This window comes from Solanum lycopersicum, chromosome 7, assembly GCF_036512215.1.
Source record: "Solanum lycopersicum chromosome 7, SLM_r2.1".
Taxonomy (NCBI): domain Eukaryota; kingdom Viridiplantae; phylum Streptophyta; class Magnoliopsida; order Solanales; family Solanaceae; genus Solanum; species Solanum lycopersicum.
This window is the reverse complement of record NC_090806.1, coordinates 26,759,905-26,783,623: the sequence shown is the minus strand read 5'-3', so window position 1 is coordinate 26,783,623 and position 23,719 is coordinate 26,759,905. Positions and strand designations below refer to the sequence as shown.

At 36.8% G+C, this 23,719-nt stretch overlaps 1 long non-coding RNA gene across 1 annotated transcript; it reads left to right on the top strand.

Annotated features, from left to right (window-relative positions):
* The first annotated feature begins 628 nt into the window (after positions 1–628).
* On the top strand, positions 629–2,811 carry LOC112941901 (uncharacterized). Its single transcript, XR_003247554.2, has 3 exons — positions 629–835; positions 1,813–2,001; positions 2,405–2,811. It is a non-coding gene; the product is annotated as an uncharacterized lncRNA (long non-coding RNA).
* Positions 2,812–23,719: the final 20,908 nt, after the last annotated feature.

The following is a 23,719-nucleotide window of genomic DNA, read 5'->3' as shown; positions in this document are numbered from 1 at the left end:
CCAGCAGCTTCCATCTGTATATGTGAATATTTTATTCTCGTATTATAGATTATATTTTAATATATTGCTACAGGTAATTAAATATTTGATGTATTGAATTATTTAAATCGTTATATTGAATAGGTTAAGACTTACCTTTAAGTTTGAACTTTAGGAAATTGATTTATAAAATTAGGTGAGTCTTTGGTCTAGGCTAGACATAGAATAATATGAATGTTTATAAACCAGTTAACTTTCAAATATTGTATACTTGATAAATTGGAATGTTTCAAGACATTGAGGAAAGGAAAATTATTGTGGCTTAGCTTGCTTGATTTTGGTTCTTTGGTGGAGGTAGGTTATGATTTATGCTATTTGATAGTAAATTCGTAATAGTGATTGATACGCATTGAATGATATTATTCTATCTTCTTACCATTTGCCGACTTCCAAACGACCCTACTCTTAGTAATTCACTCATGAGAAGACATGTCGGCAACTCACTAATTTAGTAAGTTCGTAAAAGCCATGATCAGCTATACGCAACATTTCATATCACCTTCTTTCAAAAATAAATAAATAAAGTTTTGCTGAATAAAATAGTTATATAATTCGAGATTTTTGCACTTTGGTAATTGTTTCCCAGAGTGATAATCTTGACAACTTCTTTTTTGTTTATTTCACTACAATCAAATCTACTATAGATTAAAAAAGAAGAGTGCTTTACTTTGTTGTTGTTTTCAATGTAGGTTGTTATTGTTGATGGATTATGATCGGTGTTATAGTTTCATTATAGGTGAGGAGCTGAATATCTGACAATGAAAAGTTCAAATGTGCACTCAATAAATTTCAACAGGTTAGTATTTTTTGTAACTTCTTGGGTCATATCAGTTACATGTTCTTCATTTGCATGTATACTAAAAAAAATAAAGTGAAATGTCGCTAGCTTCAGTTATCAATTTAACAAGCCCAAAGAACTTGGATATTATACCATTCTCTTTTATATGATGTTAAATTGACTATAATCAGGATGTTGACGTTGGTCTACACTAATAAAAGGAGCACATAGACTTCTATCTAAGTGATAATAATAAATGTGTTAAATTTTCTTCTATAATGAGTAAAATATGGCAAATCTTTGTTCAGTAATTGATTTTGAGTGAAGTTTGTTTGAATTCATGTTACTTTCTACCCGTTTCTTTTTAAGTTATGCTAGCCTAACTTTCTCACTTAGAAGTTGGTAACTTAAGTTCACCTTTTCAACGTTGTCTAATAAAAGGAGCACATAGACTTCTATCTAAGTGATAATAATAAATGTGTTAAATTTTCTTCTATAATGAGTAAAATATGGCAAATCTTTGTTCAGTAATTGATTTTGAGTGAAGTTTGTTTGAATTCATGTTATTTTCTACCCCTTTCTTTTTAAGTGATGCTAGCCTAACTTTCTCACTTAGAAGTTGGTAACTTAAGTTCACCTTTTCAACGTTGTCTAATATGGTTGGTAGTTTATATATCTGACCTTAAAGCAAATCTTTTTTTGGCGTGATTTTTATTGTTAGAGGTAACTGTATGATTTCACTTTTTTTAATAAGTAAAAAAACAATATGTAGTCGTTGTTTTACAACAATATTATGGAATATTCCCTGCTTGATTTTCATTTTTATCTTTACGATCACTTTTTACTTTACAACTCAATTTAATTGAGGGTTTAATGAAATATATATGTTTTACGCAATAAATCAGTAATGTATTTCATATTTCTCCTCCCATTTTCATTTTTATGAGGACAAGAAATAGCTGACACTAGCTCTGATGTTTGTTTAATTAATCTAGGATGGGAGTATTCAGCTGACGGAAAGTGTGAGACAATGCCATCAACGAGATCACTGAATGTAAAGATCAAAGCACTACTCTGCTTTGAGCAAGGGAGAATGATATGGATTTGGCCAGAAAATGATCCACCTGCAGCTACCCTTTCTTTTTTACTATGCTATGACCTTCTGAATTCAAATTCATGCAGAGGTTTGAAATCATTACCATTAGAGTTTCAGTTGTTTATCTTACAAAATATGTTTGATTTTCTTGCCTTACAATTGTTTTCATTTAAACTGCAAATAGACGATAGTCATGGAACTTCCGGTGGAATATGAACTACTTTTAGACTATCTTTTGGATCTTCCACATGCTCCTTTAATTAAGGATGTAGTGTCCCAAGATAGTTATGGACATGGTCATATTTTGCTTATTATCTAGACTTTTAGTAATAAGTCAGTAATTATTAAAAGAGTGGACTGTTCTTCTATTTATTTATATGATTTTCTAGAAAACTTGATTTTTCTGGTCCAAGTTATTAGTTTCAGGAAATACGAAATGCTTTCAAGTTGTGCATTGTGTACTTATTATTTACCGTTTATTTTTATTTCAGCTGGGTTAAGTTCTTGACTCATACATCTGGTCTGCAAGGATATTGAGATCTGTATCCAATAGATATGAAATTTAGACGATCTTTGATGGTTTAATCCACCATTGGCATCTCAAAGCTAGGAAATTTTGAGGGACAAAGCACGAAGCAATGTTCAACTTCATCAACTGCATGTTGCTTACCTATATTACAATAGAATATACGGTTATTGTATCGAATGTCACTAGGTTTTCTCCCTGTTGAAACACATCCCCATCATGCAATATGTATGGAGACATTTTGCTGTGCAAGTTGGTTTCTATCCTAAACTTTATGAATGACGTGATTACATTAACATCCTATAAAAATCATCATTCTGTGACATCATGAAATATTAACTGTCTAATTTATGAGAAGTTGCATTCTATTCTAGGACATTGTTTTTTGGAAATTGAAAATATGCAAAGCATAGAATTGAACTGTAGGACTACCATCACATGGCTTTAGAAGCTCATAGTCGCAATAATTAAAATTTGCTAAGTCTTGGATTCTTGGAAGTTGCATGCACTTGCCTAATATAAAAGGACTTAATTGTGAGCATGATCTTATGAAATAGAATTTTGCCAGAGTATCAAATAAAATTTCACTTTCTGTAAAAGATGTAACTATATTTTCGCTTCTTCAGCAAGGATAATGCTTCAAATAACTTTCCTTCTATAAATATAATAAAGAGGTCGTCAAAATGAAAAACATGTTCTAATATTTTCCCTCTTCTCTGTAAAATTGTATACATGGCTTAAATGAAGACATGTGACCTGTGCTTGGCCAGCAGGATCACATGCTCAATGGGACCAATATTTGCAACCTGTCAGTGTTTTACAATAAGCTATGTTTTGAGGCTGTAGATAGTGGAGCAAAGGAGTTACCATTCAGGAAATAAATATAATTAAATCAAGTACCAGGTTTTACTTTTCAAGATGACTTTGATCTCTTCATTGTCAGATCACGATGAAGTCCAGTTAAGTTACTGAGAATCTCTCACTTATTGTAGTTACCATATTTTTTCTTGTAAGGAGATGCTTACATCATTGCCTCCTCATCACTCTAGAACTTAATTTGTACATCTCTATCATTACTTTCGGAAGGGATCGGAGATCCTTATATTGTACAGGCTTGAGGAAATGTCATGCTACAATATTTATGTGATGAGGTGCGCTCTCTAGCTAAAGAAAATGCCTTTCTATTCTTTAGTAGTGTTTTCTTTATCCGATGTCGAGTGGTGCACACTTTTGTGTGCCAAAGCCATAGTTGGACCTTCACATAAAACCTCTCTTCCAAGCTAACAAATACATATATTTGATACAGAAAATTCTTATGGTAATTGATTAATGTATCCACTTTATATAGATTTTGGTTACTATGCTAATTGAAAAACCACAACATTGTGAAACAAGCACTTGATCCCCAATCCCGTGGGGTTGGTCCTAATTTACCATGGAAATATTATAGTATCATTTAGAGATGGTTTTTTCCATTTAATAGCCCTGATGGAAACAATAATCTTGATATGGCTTTCCTGTTTGTTTCTGCCATCAAATATATATTTAGGGCACGTAGGCTGTAGAATAGATTAAATATTTTTTTTCTACAGTGCAAACAATGGGAATAGGTTTATTCACAACATTTTTTAGACTTGGATATTGGGCAAACGTCCAAAGTTCCTATTACTATCTAACTATCCAAATGGTTGCTGGATCGTTCCAACCCACTGGATCTCCTTCAATAGTTGCAATGATCCGAAATTGGTTTTCCAAAGAAAACGTGACTTATAATGGGTTTTAATGCTCACACATCTATTGGGAACCTTACGGGATACTTAATCCCATTAATATTATTGAAATACAGTCAATTGTTCCTGGTATCCTTATTGCTTTTAGTAAATATGATAGTGTTCCTATTGTTACCCGTTTATCCAAAATCTATTCTTCTAAGTAATGAAGATGAAATGTTATCTCTATAAAAAATACACAAGGTATTGAATAAACCTCTCTTAAGATCAAACAGAGAAGTGGAATCAACTCCATTTGCTTTTTGCATTTTTTGGTGGCTTACACATTTCTCTATTGTGGCTGTCGTACTATATTGGCCACACAAGCATGCTAATTGTTCTATGATTGTCATGTTAGATATGTTGTCTTGTTCTTTTACTCTATTATGTAAGGTATCTTGATCATTTTGTAACGATACTTGTCTAACGAGGAATCTGGTAACTTATCAACATTGTTTGATGTTAAAGGAGTAGTAGGTGGAATCCTCACGAGTTATATCTCTGATTAGTTTGATGAAAGAGCTATAACAGCTCCTAGCTTCATGTATTGTGTTATCCCATCTCCAACCTATTTCGAAGCTACGAAGACATCTCCTTGAATATAAACATCATTCTCTAATAGCCTAGCATGTGTATTAGAGGAAATTCTGAACATTTGAATTCTTGTACGACATATATAATATGATATGGATAAGACCACCTTGTCAGTACACATTTCCATCTAGAATTTTCATCATCCAATTTTCCTTCTGGCTTCTGTATTTATTGATTTTATTTGTCAATCTGAATAGTTTTTTCTGTGATTTTTCTTGTTATTAGGATGTATAATTCAATTAATTCTCATTAAGCTTTATTGAGGTTTAACAGTTGAATTCTTGTGTTATTGTTTATTTATTCGTAACTCCTGACATTCCTTGCTTGAACATCTCGTTCGAAGAGCTTTCAAATTTTCTATTTTTACTAATGCAGTAGTGACACGAGAAGTTTGTTCCTATACAATATAAATGTATTTACATAGTTGTAGTCACAATATTAATTTTTTTCTCTCAAATTAATATTTTTTTTGAACTGATTAATAATTTTAAAATTAAGTAATTTTATTGAATTTATTATATAAATAAATTTAAATAATTATTTAAATTACCTTTTAAATACATTATATATATATATATATATATATATATATATATATATATATATATATATATATATATATATAAAATTCAATAATAACAATCAAAATTCAATATACTTTAGGAGTGATAGACATCATCGACACATTAAAGAAATACTAATCATAAAGAGAAGAAGACAAGAGAGATAGATAGAAGAAGAGAAATTTTCTTCTTATTCAAGTGTATTCAAGTCTCATATGTATCTGTTACAATAGTGAATGAACAACCCTATTTATAGAGTGAGAAATCACTCCAAAGGTCACCATATTAAGTATCATAATAAATAGATACATTCTTATCCAAAAAGGTTCATGTAACCTAGTGAATATGAATGATTGTTCATGTACCAACCTTATGGACTATCCACTTAATTCAATGTATTTATAACACTCCCCCTTGGATGTCCATAGATAATGTGCCTCGTTAAAACCTTACTAGGAAAAACCCTGTGGGAAAAAATTCTAGTGAAGGAAAAAGAGTACACATATCTTTTGATACACACCATTTGTTGCCTCATTAAAAACCTTGCCAGGAAAACCCAGTGGGAAAAAACCTCGATCAAGGGAAAAAGAGTGCAACGCGTATTGTACTCCCCCTGATTAAAACATCACTTGATTTCTTGTGATGATGTCTCCAATCTTTGTACATTGTGGTTGGTATATTCTTTTTTTAAAGAAAAATCACACATTTCTTGAATATGGTGTGTCATTTATCTCAACCAGACGCGCTTTTGACTTGCTTCATAAAGGACTTTTATTTCTGCAGAGCAACATTTGCTTCATTGATCCCCAGGATATTATTGTGCCTCCACATGCAAACACATAGCGTGCTTGAGATAGAGCTTTATGCGGATCAGATAAATATTCTGCATCTGCGTAATCAATCAATTTTGTCTTGGATTCCCCGGGATAGAATAAACCCATAACTATGGTCCTTCGAGGATATTCAATCATGTGCTCAATACCATTTCAATGTCCTTTTATCGGGGAGAAACTGAATTTTGCCAGTAAATTTACTGCAAAACAAATATCTAGTCAAATATTGTTAGTAAGATGCACTAGTGCCCTGATTGCACCAAGATAGAGTTTCATCACCAAGAAACTCTTATCCTTCTTTTGAGATCAAACTGAATCATCATTTATGTCAAGTGATCTCATAATCATTGGGGTACTCAATGAATGCGATATATCCACATAAAATTGCATCAAAATTTTTCAGTGTATGTGCACTGTTGTCTGTTAGACAAATATTTTATTTGTCAAATTAACAATCTGTAGGTCAAGACAAAATTTTGTCTTACCAAGACCTTTTCATAAAAATACAAGGACAATTAGGGTCATTCTTTTGTACCCTTTTTCTTCCTTGACTATTTCAATCCATATAAGGATTCTTGAAGCTTTATTGGATAAGTTTCTTTCAAACCTTTATATGCTTCAGACACCTGGATTGTTTCAAGGATTTTCATATATCCTTCATTGTCTAGCTAGACATTACAATTATTCATTTACATGCATTCAAGTTTTCATATGTTGCCAGATCAAAACAAACCTCATTTCATCCACCAAAGGAGAAAACATCTCCAATAATGTCAGGATTTTTGCGATAAACCTTTATGCCCCAAGGCACAAACCGTATTTGATATCTTACGGTTATACTATCGCATAATAATTTATTTGTACCCCACTGACATTATACCTTGATTTATAGACTACCAGTCCAAAATGTCACTTTTCTAAGTGAAACAAAATATACTTGAATTGTGCATTTTACTTGGCCAACCATTTATCTGTTCACACTAAATGACAGATTTGAATTCAAGATCCTCATCACAATTTATATCATTGAGCGCTACCTCATATCAAAGATACCGTCGACGGTTATTTGATATCGATTCCAACAAGACATAACTTATCGAGATCTCTTCATTTTTTATTATTTCAGGTACCTGAACCTTTTTCAAGATTTTATGAAGTGTTATGTCAATGTGCTCTTTTATAGCACTTGCCTCATTATCATGACCATATTGATCATTTGCTCCTTCCTTCTTTAAGGAATTTTATATTTGGAATCAATTGGTCTATTACGCTTTCGGCGTATCATAGACTCTGTCCTTCAAGGACTTCACATTGAAGCATTCGCAGCTGAATTATATCATAGGGTCAGTGGATTCCTCTGGCAATTGATTTGCAACATTATGCAACTGAATTATCCCTTGAACTTTAAGTTCACATATTTATTTAAATTGCCTTCACATTTTGAAGGACTATTTGAAGAACTTATAGTGTTCTTCCTTTTATCATTACCACAATGATGACTATTATAATTATGTCCCTCCACGCCTTTATTCATATCATTAATCATTTGTCATCTTTCAGACTAACATTCATTGCTACCACATTCATATGATTGAATGGAGCAAGTTAACAGGCGGATTTCAGAGTTATTACATGTTGCTACCACATTCTTTTCAAGGAATGAAGCAAATTCAATAGAACGAATTTCAAGACTTTTCATCAAAGCCTAGTCATCATTATATCATCATTATGGTGCATTGACTCAAACTCAATGTCTTATCCATATAAGGCGTTTTACGCCATAATTGTATGGGACTTGAACCCAATCACGGTGCATCAAAACTCAAATTGATGTCTTACCCTTTTGGTGCGATAGAACTTAAATCTATCGTCTTATCCTCAAATATTTTTCATTATGGTGCATCCGGACTTTAACCTGATGTCTTACCCTTTTGGTGCGATGAAACTTGAATTCATCGTCTTACCCTTAACCAACGGTATAATAAATCGAAGTACAACATGACTCATCCTTTGAGTCTTTCAAAACAATCAAAATAACATTCAAATTCATGCTATTAAAATTTTATACCTTCTTCTATTTAAGAAATTTTGTATAGCATGTCATATTCAACCAATAGTAGTATATGTCTTCGGTTCCTGATAATTGTTAGTGACTGAATACTATTTTATTCTAAATCATAAAAATATTCTAGAAAATACATACCTAATTTTATGCATATAATACTTTGATCTTCATAACGAGATCAACCAAAATATGAGCTTAAGAAAAACAAGAACTCACTCTCAATTAGATAGAGACTCGTGCTGATAACGTGTTATAAAATCAAGCTCATAAGAATATAATCATAAAGAGAAGAAGACAAGAGAGATAGATAGAAGAAGAGAAATTTTCTTCTTATTCAAGTGTATTCAAGTCTCATATGTATCTGTTACAATAGTGAATGAACAACCCTATTTATAGAGTGAGAAATCACTCCAAAGGTCACCATATTAAGTATCATAATAAATAGATACATTCTTATCCAAAAAGGTTCATGTAACCTAGTGAATATGAATGATTGTTCATGTACCAACCTTATGGACTATCCACTTAATTCAATGTATTTATAACACCAAGATAGTTATACATTAATGATGAAAATTGCATATTTTGAAAAATCAAACTACATATTTAAAGTTTATGTTTGGTTATTATTTTTTAAAAAAATTAAACGACGTTATTTACGACAACATATTTAAAAAATTTAAAGTAAACATTTAATTACTATTTTTTAAGAAAATTAAATCACATATTTTTATATGTGTTGATCCGTATCAATTCTAAAGTATTTTGAGATTTGATTATTGTTATTGAAATATTAAAATTCTACATTAAATGAAAATAATTTTTGAAACATAAATATCCTAGTTATGTTATACTTTACTTATACACATTAAACAAATTGTGTGTATGTGTGTGTATATATATATATAAAAAGTAGGTATTGAGTGATCTTTTACTCATTTTTTTAAAATATTCACTTTAATACTATTGGAATAATTGAATTTTTTATCTATGGTTAAAATTAATGAAATAATTTCACCATTTCCTATATATGTTAATTCTTGTTTGGAATGATAATAATATAAAAAAATATTTTGTTATTCATGACATAGTTATAAATGTCTTATCATCAATTATTTTAAAATATCTAAATTTCAATATAATTTTGTTCTCTTGAGAAATATCCATTATATAAACTAATCTATTTAGTTGATTATATTTAAAGAAGAATTTAATTAATTTTTTTAATCTACGCTTAATTACTATACTTGTAATTTTGTATTATAAAATAATTAAGTATAATCTTTAGTAGATAAGATAGTCATTTGTAGTTATTATTAATGAAAAATTTAATACCTTTTTTCACTAAAAAGGTTTATTTTAAGCAAAAAAATTTCAAAGGTTTACGTTGACACCTTAGGATAATAATTGAGTTTAAAGGAGGGGTTTAAAAATTTCACTCCGGCACTTGAACTCCAAAAGATTCCAGACACTACTTTCATAACCATTTAGCATATCAAACTCAAAAACTCACCAAATGCTCAACTTTTAACTCAAAGTTGAGAAAATGCACAAGTATCTCCATAGCCTATGCCCGAAATCCAAGAGACATACTTATACTATACTAAGGTCTTATTACCCCCCCCCCCTCCCCGGAACTAACTTTATAAGTATTTTTCTACCTTTTTGCGGGGGGGGGGGGGGGGGGGTAATAGGATCTTAGTATAATATAAATGTTACTAAGATTTCAGGCATAGGTTAAGGGGGTACTTGTGCATTATTCCCTCAAAGATCAATACCAACTTTTCCAACTCAATCATGACAAGACTCAAATCGATATCAAAAGGAGCAAAATGATAAATTCACGACACTTTTCAAAAATAACCAACCGATCCTTACATATTGTTGTTGATTGATGTTTTTAAATTTTTTTTTAAGGAAAAATGCACAAGTACCCCCTCAACCTATGTCTGAATTCCAGTGATACATTTATACTATACTAAGATTCTATTACCCCCTAAACTTATTTTATAAGTAATTTTCAACCCCTTTTCGACTTACGTGGCACTAGCTTGAAACAAAAAGTCAACCAATGTTAGACCCACAAGATAGTGTCACGTAGGCCAAAAAAGAGTAGAAAATTATCAATAAAATAAATTCAGGGGCATAGTAGGATCTTAGTATAGTATAAGTGTGTATCTGAGATTTCGGGCATATGTTGAGGGGGTACTTGTGCATTATTCCTATTTTTAATAAACAATTTTTTCTTTAGAATATTAACATTATTCACGAATGTTAACATTTTTTTTATCATTGCTAATACAATTTTTTATATAGTAAAATAGTATGTTAAATGGTTTCCGTCGTAGTCTGTAGAATATTGGTGAATCATATGAATTAACGTTGGAACGATATATGATATAAATTAGTAAAATATATGGTAACTAATTGATGGTTACACTAAATGCGTTACACTAAATGCGTATACATTAAGTGATTCTTAAATTAATGTAATATATAGTATAAACGTCATATTTATAACAATAAAAAATGGTATATTAGATGATATCACATATGGTATAACGTTTAATTTGGTAATACTTATCATAATAACAGTTGGTATATTAAATGATACAATACTGAAATAAAATAATGAAGATTGATACATCAAAATCAATCAACAATGTACATTATTCAATATACATTTTCTTTTAAAAAAACAAATTATAAAATGGTGCTTAGTGGTTTATAATAGGAATAAAATTTGATTATATTTTGGTGTATGTTATCTATTACGGTTAAAAAATAGTTACCAATGTTAACACAAACGCATACCATTTAATTTACTTATTCTTTTTTTAATCAATATATATAAAATTAAAGAGATAGAAGTAAAAAAAGATTTTTCCATTAGAATTAAAATAAAATCAAAGAAAGAGGAAAAATATTCCAATAGTAATTAAATCAAATTAATAGGATGTGCTTGATGGTAGAATCCATATTAGCTAAATGAAAATTTTTAATTCCAAAAAAATTAGCATCAAAATCTAAAAGGTCAATAACAAAAAGGTGAATGGAGAGAGAGAAATCTTTTTACAGTAATAATTGTATTCAGGAAGAAAAAAAGAAAAATAGTTTTTAAGGAAATAAATGTATCCAATTACAATTGTGATTGATAATTTAAAAGGTAAAAATAATAAATGATAAGCCCCAAAAAATCAGCCAACTAAAAAAAAAATAGGTATAAAACGTGTAAAGTTATCCACATTTAATAAGTTGTCATGTCATATTTATAATTAAAATGTTTATATTGTAAATAAAAAAGACTAAGTTTATATTATACAAATTGAAGTGTTAAATAGAATTTCTAGTGACTTCTTTATCTGATGGTCCAAAATGTGCATATCACTCAGCACCGCAAAAAGAAAATCACACTAAAATAATTTTTAGAATGATTTTTAAATTTATGCTGAAGAGAAGAACTGAATTTTGATGTGTAAATAGTGGAGCATAAATAAAGAACACAAATTAAGTAATACATACATTGATAACATTGGAGTCAACAAGAAATTTGAAAAGAAAAAATTGATCGACATAAAAAGAAGACACATAGTCATTACAGAGAATTGAAAAGACATAAATATTCTTATGTAATGAAGCAAATATGTTTGAAACAAGTCTTTTCTCTTAAGACAAATATAAATATCCTTAAGCAATGAATAAGACATGTTGAAACAAGTCCTTTTTTTTATAAATTTGAATGTATGCATTTTATCTTAGTAAAAATAAAAACATGTATAAGATCTTTATAATAAATATATAATTTTTTCTATAAAACAATTTTAATATAGAAAGTGCATTGATATTTGTCTTTTTTCATATTTTGACTCCAAAAAAATAACTCTTAAAAAAGATTTGTGAAACACAATTTACTTATCAAAAACACTTCTCAAAAAAATAGCTAAAGACAAATTATTATTTTTCCAAAGTATTTTGTCGATTAACTATTTTAAAAGAAGTGATAAAAATAAGCAATGTTTGGCAATAATAATATCAAACAGATTCGGAGTCTTTGACCTCATTTACTATCTTTAAGGTAAAGTCGTCTAAATATGAACGCATATCTGAATATTAAGATATGCATTTGTCACAAACCTATTTTCTCTCAAAATTGAATTGCTTGTTTTGAAAGAAAAGAGTTTTTCCAATTAAAGTGACATTTTGAAAAGGGATTATTCTATATTCAGAGTCTCCACTTGGAATTGAGTTATGGTGTTTCAAGTCACTTTTTTTGTTTAATCCCTAATCAAAAGGAAATGACTCTTTGTTTAGTCTGCAAACCAGAAATTCGGGTAAGGAATTCTATTGACCGAGGGGAAGGTATTAGACATCCATCGAGTTTCGTAATTCCAGCACGGTCGCTTTATTGACTTTTATGACCTAAACTAATTTTTGAATATTATATTATTAAAACAAATATATTTACCCTCATTCATTGATTTACCTTTGACATATTTAAAACTATCCTATTTTATAAGCATGTGAAGTTTTTATACATTTTTATTATTTATATATTTTGTTTATTTATTTTTCATGCTTTCAACATTTGTTTGCTTCTTAATTTCTCTTTTTATTTTTCTTATTTATTTTTTTATTGTATTTTTGTTTCTCTTTCTTATTTTTTATACTAATTTTTCACGTTTTTTTTCAACTTATCTTATTTTTTTCATTTTTACATTAGTTTTTCTTTCTTTTCTTTTCTTAACCTTTTAAATAGTTCTTTTTTTTATGATAATAATAAAATATTTTATTATATTTTTTAACACTGTACTTTTTGTTTCTTTTCATTTTGAAGTTTTTTTATCATATTTATTTTTTATTTTTTTCTGTACATTTTCTTCATTTTGTTTATCATACTTTTTTTATTCTTTTTTTTTTCTAATTTAAATGTTCCTTATCCACTATTACTTTTCTTCTTCTGTTATTCACGTATTCTATCTCTTTTGTTATTCCATTTTTATTGTTATTAATTTTAATAGCATCCAAAAAATAATAATGTAAGGCAACACACATAATATAATATAAAACATAATTTAATGATTTTTTTAAACACGACCAAACAGGAACACAACCAAACAAAGATTTTGTAACGACGTGTTTAGTCGTTTTGAGCCGTAGAATTTATTTCTGGTAGTAACTGTCTGGATCGACGGATCCCACGACGGACCGTCATGGGCACGACAGGCCGTCGAGCGGGTCTCGTTCCAAAACACTTAGACTCTGGAAAATTGGGTACTGAGATCGACTCTCTAACCTTCGCGACGGAATGGCAGGACGGACCGTCGCAGGCATGACGGGCCGTCACAGACCTCTTAAATGAATTTGAGTCTCTGAACTCTGTGATGACTTAGCAGGACGGACCGTCGCAGGCACGACGGACCGTCACAGGCTGCGTAACCCTGGCTGGGTCGGATTTTTGTTAAAAGTTTTAAGGGGTGTTTTGGACTATTCCTGCTTATGATTATAAAGTTAGTGGTTTAATGTTAATAATTCAATTATTTGGGGGTTAAAGGAGGTAACTTTGAGATAAATAGTGGGTTACTTTTACCATCTTTTATACTTAATTATATGATAATTAGGGTAAAAGAAAAAGAGTTTGAATAAGGAAAAATAGAAAGAACAGAGAAAAGAGAGGGAGAACGATCGAGAGAAGAGAAACGAAGAGGAAAGCAAAGCATTGGAGAAGTAGATTGCTTGATCACGATTCTTCGGTGGAGGTAGGTTATGGTTTATGCTATCTCATGGTAAACTTTAAATAGTGATTGATATGTATTGGGTAGTATTGTAAAATCTTCTATATGCTTAATTGTGTGGTTGCATGATGTGATTATATAATTGTGATGAAATTAGCATGATGAGGCTGTTGAAAAACCTTAAACCTCCTTGATAATGATGATGCCTTGGTATAAAAGAAGACTTGATGAACTAAAAGAATGAGAATTAGAGGATCGGAGTGTCACGTTCCGACACCAGGATAGTAGAGGATCGGAGTGTCACGTTCCAACACCAGGATAGTAGAGGATCGGAGTGTCACGTCCCGTCACCAGGATAGAAAAGGATCGGAGTGTCACATTCCGACACCAGGATAGTAGAGGATCGGGGTGTCACGTTCCGACACAAGGATAGTAGAGGATCGGAGTGTCACGTTCCGACACCAGGATAGTAGAGGATCGGAGTGTCACGTTCCGACACCAGGATAGTAAAGAGAATGAATCTTGAATTATGCTAATATACTCAGGTTTGAAGAACCTAATTCCTAAATGAGTATGTTGTGGAGGCTTGAGTCCTCATAGATGTGCTTGGTGTTGTGGCCAATGGTTATGGTACTTGTTGTTGTCACCTGTTAAGTATTTGGTTGGTTTTATGTTATTATTCGATATATATTGCTTTCTATTTTGAGTTGGCCGATGATACATACTCAGTACTTGTGCCTTGTACTGACCCCTACTTGTATTTTCCTTTTTGTTACATTGTTGAGTGCAGCAAGCGTGCCATCGACTTCGATTCGTCCGCAACTCTAGCCAGTCTTCAGCATATCAGAATTCAGGGTGAGCTACTGTTCCTAGCTCGGACTGGATTCTCTCCTTCACGTCTTGATGTCTTGAAGTTCGGATATGGACATTCTTTTACTTGTTTTAGCTCTTGAATATTCTTAGACTTAGAAATTTGAGGATTGATGTTCTTGGTGTGATGACTTCCAGATTTTGGGAATAGTAATTGATAAATTTTAGAAGTTATTAATTGATTTCGTTAATGAGTTTTAAGTCTTCTGCATTTTTTTTATGTTTGTTATGGTTGAAATGTTGGGGTTTAGATTGGTTGGTTCGCTCACATAGGAGGGTAAGTGTGGGTGCCACTCGCGGCTCGTTTTGGGTCGTGACAAACTTGGTACCAGAGCATTAGGTTCGTTGGTCTCATCACACAAGAACGAGTCTAGTAGAGTCTTGAGGAACGGTAGGGGGACGCCTTTACTTTTCTTTGAGAGGCTATAGGACTTTAGGAAAATTCCATTCTTTCTTTCTTTCGTGCTATTACTTGGATCCAATTGGTATCTAGGTGATACAAATTGGTATCTGACCATCTTCACTCTATTTCGCAGATGGTTAGAACTAGAGCAAAAACTGCGCCAACACCAACACCGGCAAGACAAGATGCGTCTGAGCCAGCCACTTGGGCTGTAGCTCAAAGAGGAGCAGTGGCAAGAGGCCGTGGTAGAGGTCACGGGAGGACGTCCTCTAGAGGAAGAGGACAAGCACCTGGTCCAGCTAGTACTAGGGCGGTGACTCCTCCACCGATTGATGGGGTAGTAAGAGAGGGTGAGGAGGGGAAAACGAGCAAGTGCAAGATGAGGAATTACCACCTCAACCTACCCCAGAGATGATTAACCAGGTTCTTGCTTATCTTAGCGGGTTATGTAATCAAGGCCAGACACCTCCAGTGTTTTCTTCACCAGCACCTCAGGTTCCGGGAGTACAACATGCAGCTGCTGTGGCTCCCCGCATGGATGCCTCATTGGCAGTAGGCACGTTCCTCGGTTGACTACAGGGCCTATATGACGAGTGATTAGCATGAACTTTTCACTAAGTTCTTGAAGTTGAAACCTCCAGTCTTCAAGGGTGCTGAATCTGAGGATGCCTATGATTTTCTGGTTGATTGTCATGAGTTGCTACATAAGATGGGCATAGTGGAACGATTTGGCGTTGAGTTTGTGACCAATTAGTTTCAGGGGAACGCCAAAATGTGGTGGCGGTCATATGTTGATTGTCAACCATCACAGTCACCACCTATGACTTGGGCATCATTCTCTAGCTTGTTTATGGAGAAGTATATACCCCGGACTTTGAGGGATAGGAGGAGAGATGAGTTCCTGAGCCTAGAGCAAGGCAGGATGTCGGTTACTGCTTATGAGGCTAAGTTTTGTGCACTATCCCGGTACGCCACCCATCTTTGCTTCAGTCTACAAGAGAGGATTCGCCGTTTCGTGAAAGGGTTGAGGTCAGATTTGCGGATTTCAGCCTTACAGGTAGCTGCTGCAGCAAAATCCTTTCAGGAGGTGGTAGATTTTGTGATAGAAGTGGAGGGAGTGAAGCCAGACGAATTCACCATGGCATCGACATCTAAGAAGTTTCCTAAAGGAGGTGAGTTTAATGGTTCTTACTCCAGAGGGCAGGGTTCAGGAGGTTACCCAGCCCGACCTATTCAGTCTTCACTGCAGGCTGTAGCTGGGGGTCCACCGCAGACCGGTCAACACTTCTCTGAGTTTGGGGGTTACCCCCCAGACTTCGTCATTCTCACAGAGACCTATGCTTGAATCCAGAGAGTGTTATGGATGTGGGGAGACTGGACATATTAGGAGGTTTTGTCCAACACAGAGTACAGACCCCCAATAGTTAGAGGAAGAGGTGGCCATGGGAGAGGTCGCTATTCTGGAGGACGGGGTGACCAAGGTAATGGAGGTCACCAAATCAACCGGGGTGGCGGGCAAATTGGAACTACTGCAGCGCAACATGGTAGGGGCAACGGGCAGACAGGTGATAGGGCCCATTGTTATGCTTTCGCTGGGAGGTCCGAAGCGGAGACATCTGATGCTGTTATCACAGGTAATCTTTTGGTTTGTGATTGTATGGCTTCTGTATTATTTGATCCTGTCTCCACATTTTCATATGTATCTTCCTCATTTGCTACTGGTCTTAATTTACATTGTGAATTGCTTGACATGCCTATTCGTGTTTCTACTCCGCTGGGTGAGTCTGTGATAGTTGAAAAGGTGTATAGGTCTTGTCTTGTAACTTTTGTGGGGAGCAATACTCATGTAGACTTGGTTATCTTAGAAATGGTTGATTTCGATGTAATTCTGGGTATGACTTGGCTTTCTCCAAATTTTGTGATCTTAGATTATAATGCTAAAACTTTAACGTTGGCCAAGCCTGGAACAGATTCGTTAGTGTGGGAGGGTGACTACACTTCCACTCCAGTTCGTATCATCTCCTTTCTTCGGGCTAAGAGAATGGTTAGTAAAGAATGTTTAGCTTTCTTGGCACACCTCAGGGATGATACTACTTAAGTACCTTCAATTGAGTCGGTTTCGATAGTCCGTGAGTTTCTGGATGTGTTTCCTGCAGACCTTCCTGGTATGCCACCGGATAGGGATATTGACTTTTGCATTGATCTGGAGCCGGGTACTCGCCCCATCTCCATACCCCCTTATAGGATGACGCCCGATGAGTTAAGAGAGTTAAAGGCCCAACTTCAAGAGTTGTTAAGCAAAGGCTTCATTAGACCAAGTGCATCCCCTTGGGGTGCTCCTGTTTTGTTTGTGAAGAAGAAGGATGGAAGTTTTCGGATGTGCATAGACTACAGGCAACTAAATAAAAGCTCTCCCACCTCATCCTAGGTATGAATTCTTAGGAAATGGTGACACTTTGCCGGTAATCATTGCATCAGACCTAGATGAACAACAGGTTCAGAGTTTGGTGAAGGTACTAAAAAGGTTCAAAAGAGCTATTGGGTGGACCATTGCGGACATTATTGGGATCCCTCCTGGCATTTGCTCTCATAAAATCCAACTCATGCCTGATCATAAGCCGAGTATTGAGCACCAGAGACGCTTGAATCCTCCTATGCAAGAGGTTGTGAAGAAGGAAATTATCAAGTGGTTGGATGCTGGAGTAATCTATCCAATCGCCGATAGTAGTTGGGTATGCCCGGTTCAGTGTGTGCCTAAGAAAGGGGGAATGACTGTGGTCCCCAACGAAAAGAATGAACTTGTTCCGATGAGACCGGTTACTGGATGGAGGGTGTGCATGGATTACCATAAACTGAACTCATGGACTGAAAAAGACCATTTTCCTATGCCCTTCATGGATCAGATGTTGGATAGACTTGCCGGAAAAGGGTGGTATTGTTTTCTTGATAGGTATTCAGGGTATAATCAGATTTCTATCGCACCAGAAGATCAAGAGAAAACCATTTTCACTTGTCCATATGGGACTTTTGCGTTCAGAAGAATGCCGTTTGGGTTGTGCAATGCACCCGCAACCTTTCAGAGATGTATGATGTCAATATTTTCTGACATGGTGGAGGATACTATAGAGGTTTTTATGGATGATTTTTCTGTGGTTGGTGATTCATTTGAGCGATGCTTGAACAATTTATCTGAGGTTCTTAAGAGATGTGAAGACTGCAATCTAGTACTAAACTGGGAAAAGTGTCATTTCATGGTGAAAGAGGGTATTGTGTTGGGTCATCGCATTTCAGAAAAGGGTATAGAGGTTGATTGAGCTAAAGTTGAGGTAATAGAGAGACTTCCCCCGCCGATCTCTGTGAAAGGTGTGAGAAGCTTTCTTGGGCATGCAGGTTTTTATCGGAGATTCATCAAAGACTTTTCAAAGATTGCACACCCATTGTGCAAATTACTGGAGAAAGAATGTAAATTTTGTTTTGATGAGTCCTGTCTTAAAGCATTCAGTGAGCTAAAAGAGAAGTTAGTGTCTGCACCTATCATTATTTCTCCGGATTGGAACAGTCCATTTGAGGTAATGTGCGATGCTAGTGGGGTGGCTCTTGGTGTAGTATTGGGACAGAGAAGAAACAAAATCCTTCACCCAATTTACTATGCTAGTAAAGCCCTATATGAAGCCCAGAAAAACTACACAGTGATTGAGCAAGAACTCCTCGCAGTAGTCTTTGCTTTTGAGAAATTTCGCTCCTATTTGCTAGGTACTAGAGTCATAGTGCATACTGACCATTCAACACTGAGATATTTGATGGCGAAAAAGGATGCAAAACCAAGGCTGATTCGTTGGGTATTACTGCTGCAAGAATTTGACTTTGAAGTCCTGGATAGAAAAGGGACTGAAAATCAAGTTGCTGATCATTTGTCCCGTCTAGAGGATGAAGCTATGAGAGAGTTAGAGGATAAGACTGACATTGATGATACTTTCCCTGATGAACATGTATTGGCTGCTTCACAAGACTTGATTCCATGGTTCGCAGATTTTGCGAACTATCTGGCTAGTGATATTGTTCCATCAGACTTGTCCTTTCATCAAAGGAAAAAGTTCATGCACGATGTGAAGAAGTTCTTTTGGGATGAACCATACTTGTATAGGAGTTGTGCCGACGGGCTTATTCGGCGTTGTGTGCCCGAATGTGAAATGTTGAGTGTATTGGAGGCATGCCATTCTTCACCTGTTGGCGGACATCACAGTGGTATCCGAACTGCTCACAAGATATTGCAATGTGGCTACTATTGGCCAACTCTTCATCAAGATGCTCATGGGTTTGCTAAATCATGTGACAAATGCCAACGAGATGGTGGTATTTCAAGAAAGCAAGAGCTCCCTCTAAACCCCATTCTTGTGATTGAGTTATTTAATGTGTGGGGTATTGACTTTATGGGCCCTTTCGTGAGTTCTCATGGGATGAAGTACATTCTTGTAGCAGTTGATTATGTATCTAAATGGGTCGAAGCCATAGCTCTCGCAAACAATGAAGGGAAGAGTGTCACTGCATTCTTGAAAAAGAATATATTCTCCCGTTTTGGCACTCCAAGGGCCATTATTAGTGATGGGGGTTCCCACTTCTGCAACAGATTGTTCAAGGGGTTATTGGAGAAATACGGTGTTCGCCATAATGTGGCCACGCCTTACCACCCTCAAACTAGTGGGCAAGTTGAGGTATCGAATCGGGAGATCAAACAGATATTGTCCAAAACAGTGAATGCTAGTAGAACAGATTGGTCAAGGAGGCTTGATGATGCTCTTTGGGCCTGCCGGACAGCTTATAAGACTCCCATAGGTATGTCTCCATACCAACTTGTATATGGGAAAGCTTGTCATCTTCCGGTTGAGTTAGAGCATAAAGCCATGTGGGCTATGAAGAAGTTAAAATTGGATTGGAGCGAAGCTGCAGAGCAACGGTTAAATGGGTTGAATGAACTTGATGAATTTCGCTTAAAAGCCTATGAAAGCTCAGCCCTATATAAAGAAAAGATGAAGAAGTATCATGACAACAAAATTGAAAAATGAGAGTTTATGGTCGGGGATTTAGTGCTTCTATTCAATTCCAGATTGCGCTTGTTTCCAGGCAAACTCAAGTCCAAATGGACTGGTCCTTACACGGTTACCCAACTATTCCCTCATGGAGCAATCGAGTTGGAAACTAAGGAGGGTGTGCGGTTCAAGGTGAATGGACAGCGCATAAAAATCTATCTAGGGCATGCTGAATCGGCGAATGAAGTGATCGAGGCATACCATCTTGATGAAGTCTGAGTAATCAAGTGGCCCCAGTCGTGGCGCGACGTTAAATCTGGCGCTTGTTGGGAGGCAACCCAATACTTATCGTCTTTTTAATAATGGTAGCATTTTTCTATAAATGGGTTTTAAATTTGCAGGCACATCACCAGGAAATTCTGCAGAAAACTACTCCGCAGTAGCCACTGACGGATACATCGACGGACTGTTGCGACTGAAACGGACCGTCGTATGCACCGTCACACCAGGTACGTATTTCTGTCAATTTTGAAATTAGGGTACACACGACGGAAACCACGACGGGGTGTTGCATGAGCGACGGACCGTCGTCGGGGAACCGTCATGCGATTAATGAAATTAACCCGACCCGACTCGGCTGGACCCTTTTAAACATTTGACCGTTTATACTCCCTACCCCTCCATATTCCACCCCATTACTTCCAACTTCCTCTCATCTCCCCTCTCTTTTCCACTTCCACACTTCCCCCACTGATCATTACTCCCATAATCTCCCCAAACCTTATTACTATCAGTTACTTGTCGGTGCTGCTGCTTTTGGGTATCTACCTTGCCACCTGAATCATTCACCACTTGTGTTTTCTCCATCTCCAAGGTATGTGTCTCTAAATTTATACTCATTTTTCTTATATTTTTGTTTATTAGTTAGTATTAGATTCGTTCCTAGTCGTATCTTGTTCCCTTGATATGATTATGTCTAGACCTAGGCTCTAAATATTTGACTTTGCCATGTTAATAACCCCAGACAGAGGTGATTTCACTTTAATAGTTTCCTAGGTAGTTGGGATAGACACATAGAGGTCCACAACACTACAAGACCATGTGTGTTCATTGGGGTTACTTAGGGTACCTACAGTTCTGTCTCTGATATTCAGAACGAGACCCCGATGACGGTCCGTCATATACACGACGGACCGTCGTAGGGTCCGTCGCATAAGCCCTAGCACCCTCCCAACCGACGCCTGTGACGGACCGTTGTCTTCACGACGGTCCGTCCTGCATGGTCGTCATGATGGTCAGAGACCCCTCTGAAAAGGGTCTGCCAAAATTTTCCAAGTGTCCAACGACGGACACTTACGACGGACCGTCACACCCATGACGGTCCGTCCTGCACGATCGTCATGATGGTCAGAGACCCCTCTGAAAAGGGTCTCCCAAAATTTTCCAAGTGTCAAACGACGGACACTTACGACGGTCCGTCACACCCACGACGGTCCGTCCTGCACGATCGTCATGATGGTCAGAGACCCCTCTGACAAGGGTCTCCAAAAATTTCCCAAGTGTCCAACGACAGACACTTACGACGGACCGTCGTACCCACGACGTTCCGTTCTGCACGACCGTCATGATGGTCAGAGACCCCTATGATAAGGGTCTCCAAAAATTTTCCAAGTGTCCTACGACGGACACTTACGACGGACCGTCACACCCACTACGGTCCGTCCTGCAGGACCATCATGATAGTCAGAGAACCCTCTTCTGAAGGTCTCCCATCATTTTCTAAGTGTCCAACGACGGACACTTACGACGGACCGTCATACCCACGATGGTCCGTCCTGCTTAACCGTCATGATGGTCAGCGACCCCTCCTTCAGGGTTCCTTATATATACATATACAAAGTATAACACGACGGACTTCATGACGGTCCGTCATAGTCATGACGAGCCGTCATAGGTCCCGTCGTGTGGTACAGTTTCAATATTACTAACACACTTTTTTTTAAAGTTTCATGTCATATGATCTTGCCTGATTTGATTGCCACTACACATACTAATATTGCCTCCTTACAGGTACTATCGACTATGGCACCCAAGCAAGACCGCACTTATGCACGCGGGCGATCTAAGTCTGTCGCCCCGTCTGCACGCTTGATCATCAGGTCTGATGATGAGCGGGACCCTGAATACATGCCCCCAGGCACCTCCGCCCCTTCCCGTGCTACACGTGCCCCTAGAGCCACACCCAAGATGGTGGCGTCCGGCGTAGTCACTGCCTCCCAGTCTGATGAGGAGTGCACACTGACCGGCACACCCTCTGGGTCGGCCACAAACGAGGAAGGAGCGTCTGGCTCCTTGGGAGCATCCTGGTCCGAGGAAGCTTCAGGATCTGCTGAGGTTCCTGCACCCGCCACTGCTACAGCGTCGTCCTCGTCTGATGAGGCTGACAGTTCAAACTCCACATCCGGCGCACCAGCCCCGGTCCCCACCCCAGCCTCTGACCAGCCAAATCGGTGGTGCGTTGAAGGCCAGTTTCAGGTTTACTCCGACGCGAAGTTCTTGACCGATAAAGGAGTAATGAATCGAATACTCACCCTGGAGCGGCGGGTACTTACAGGGAGTCTCCCCTCGATGCCGGAGATCCACAACATATTCACCAGGCATCGCCTAGAGTGGACAGCCCGTCCCTTGGGACGATACAGTGAGGAGATGGTCCGAGAGTTCTACGCGTCCTACGTAGCGACTCTCCGATCACAGATTGACAGGCGGCTGCTCCCGCGAAACAGGCCCCATTGGAGCAGGTTCTAGTCCGGGGCGTGCAGGTTGACATTTCCCTGCCCGCCATCCGCCGGTTCCTATACGGTGAGAGTGCAGATGCTACTCGGACCCCCATCATTGCCGAGTTTGACTACCGCTGGCAGGTAGTGAAGGATGGACAGTTCCTGCGAGAGCCAGCACTGAGGGAGACAACCAAGCGGTGGATGGCCCTACACTTATCAGTCGACGGAGAGGGTGCATATTAGGTCACCGAGCCGAAGGGGGCCATCAAGAAGGCCAACCTCACGTTCGTCGCCAAATTCTTGTGGCTGTTCGTGCGTCACTGCCTTTCCCCCACCGCTGCTGATAACATAGTCACCTAGGATCGAGCAGTGCTGATGGCGGCAATGATAGCCGGCTTTGAGGTGGACTATGCATGGCTTCTCCAGGCAGTCATGCACGAGAGGGCATTCAAGGTCACCACCACCTACCCCTTTCCGTGCATGATCTTTGCCCTTTGCAGGTCTGCAGGTGTGCCCATATGGCACATAGATCAGTTGAGGACCCCGCCGGGTACCGTTGACGTCGGCCTCATCAGAGACGAGGCCAATGAGTTGGCCCCACGTCGAGGGCCCCGTCCAGAGCTGCCACCACTATATGATGACCTTGC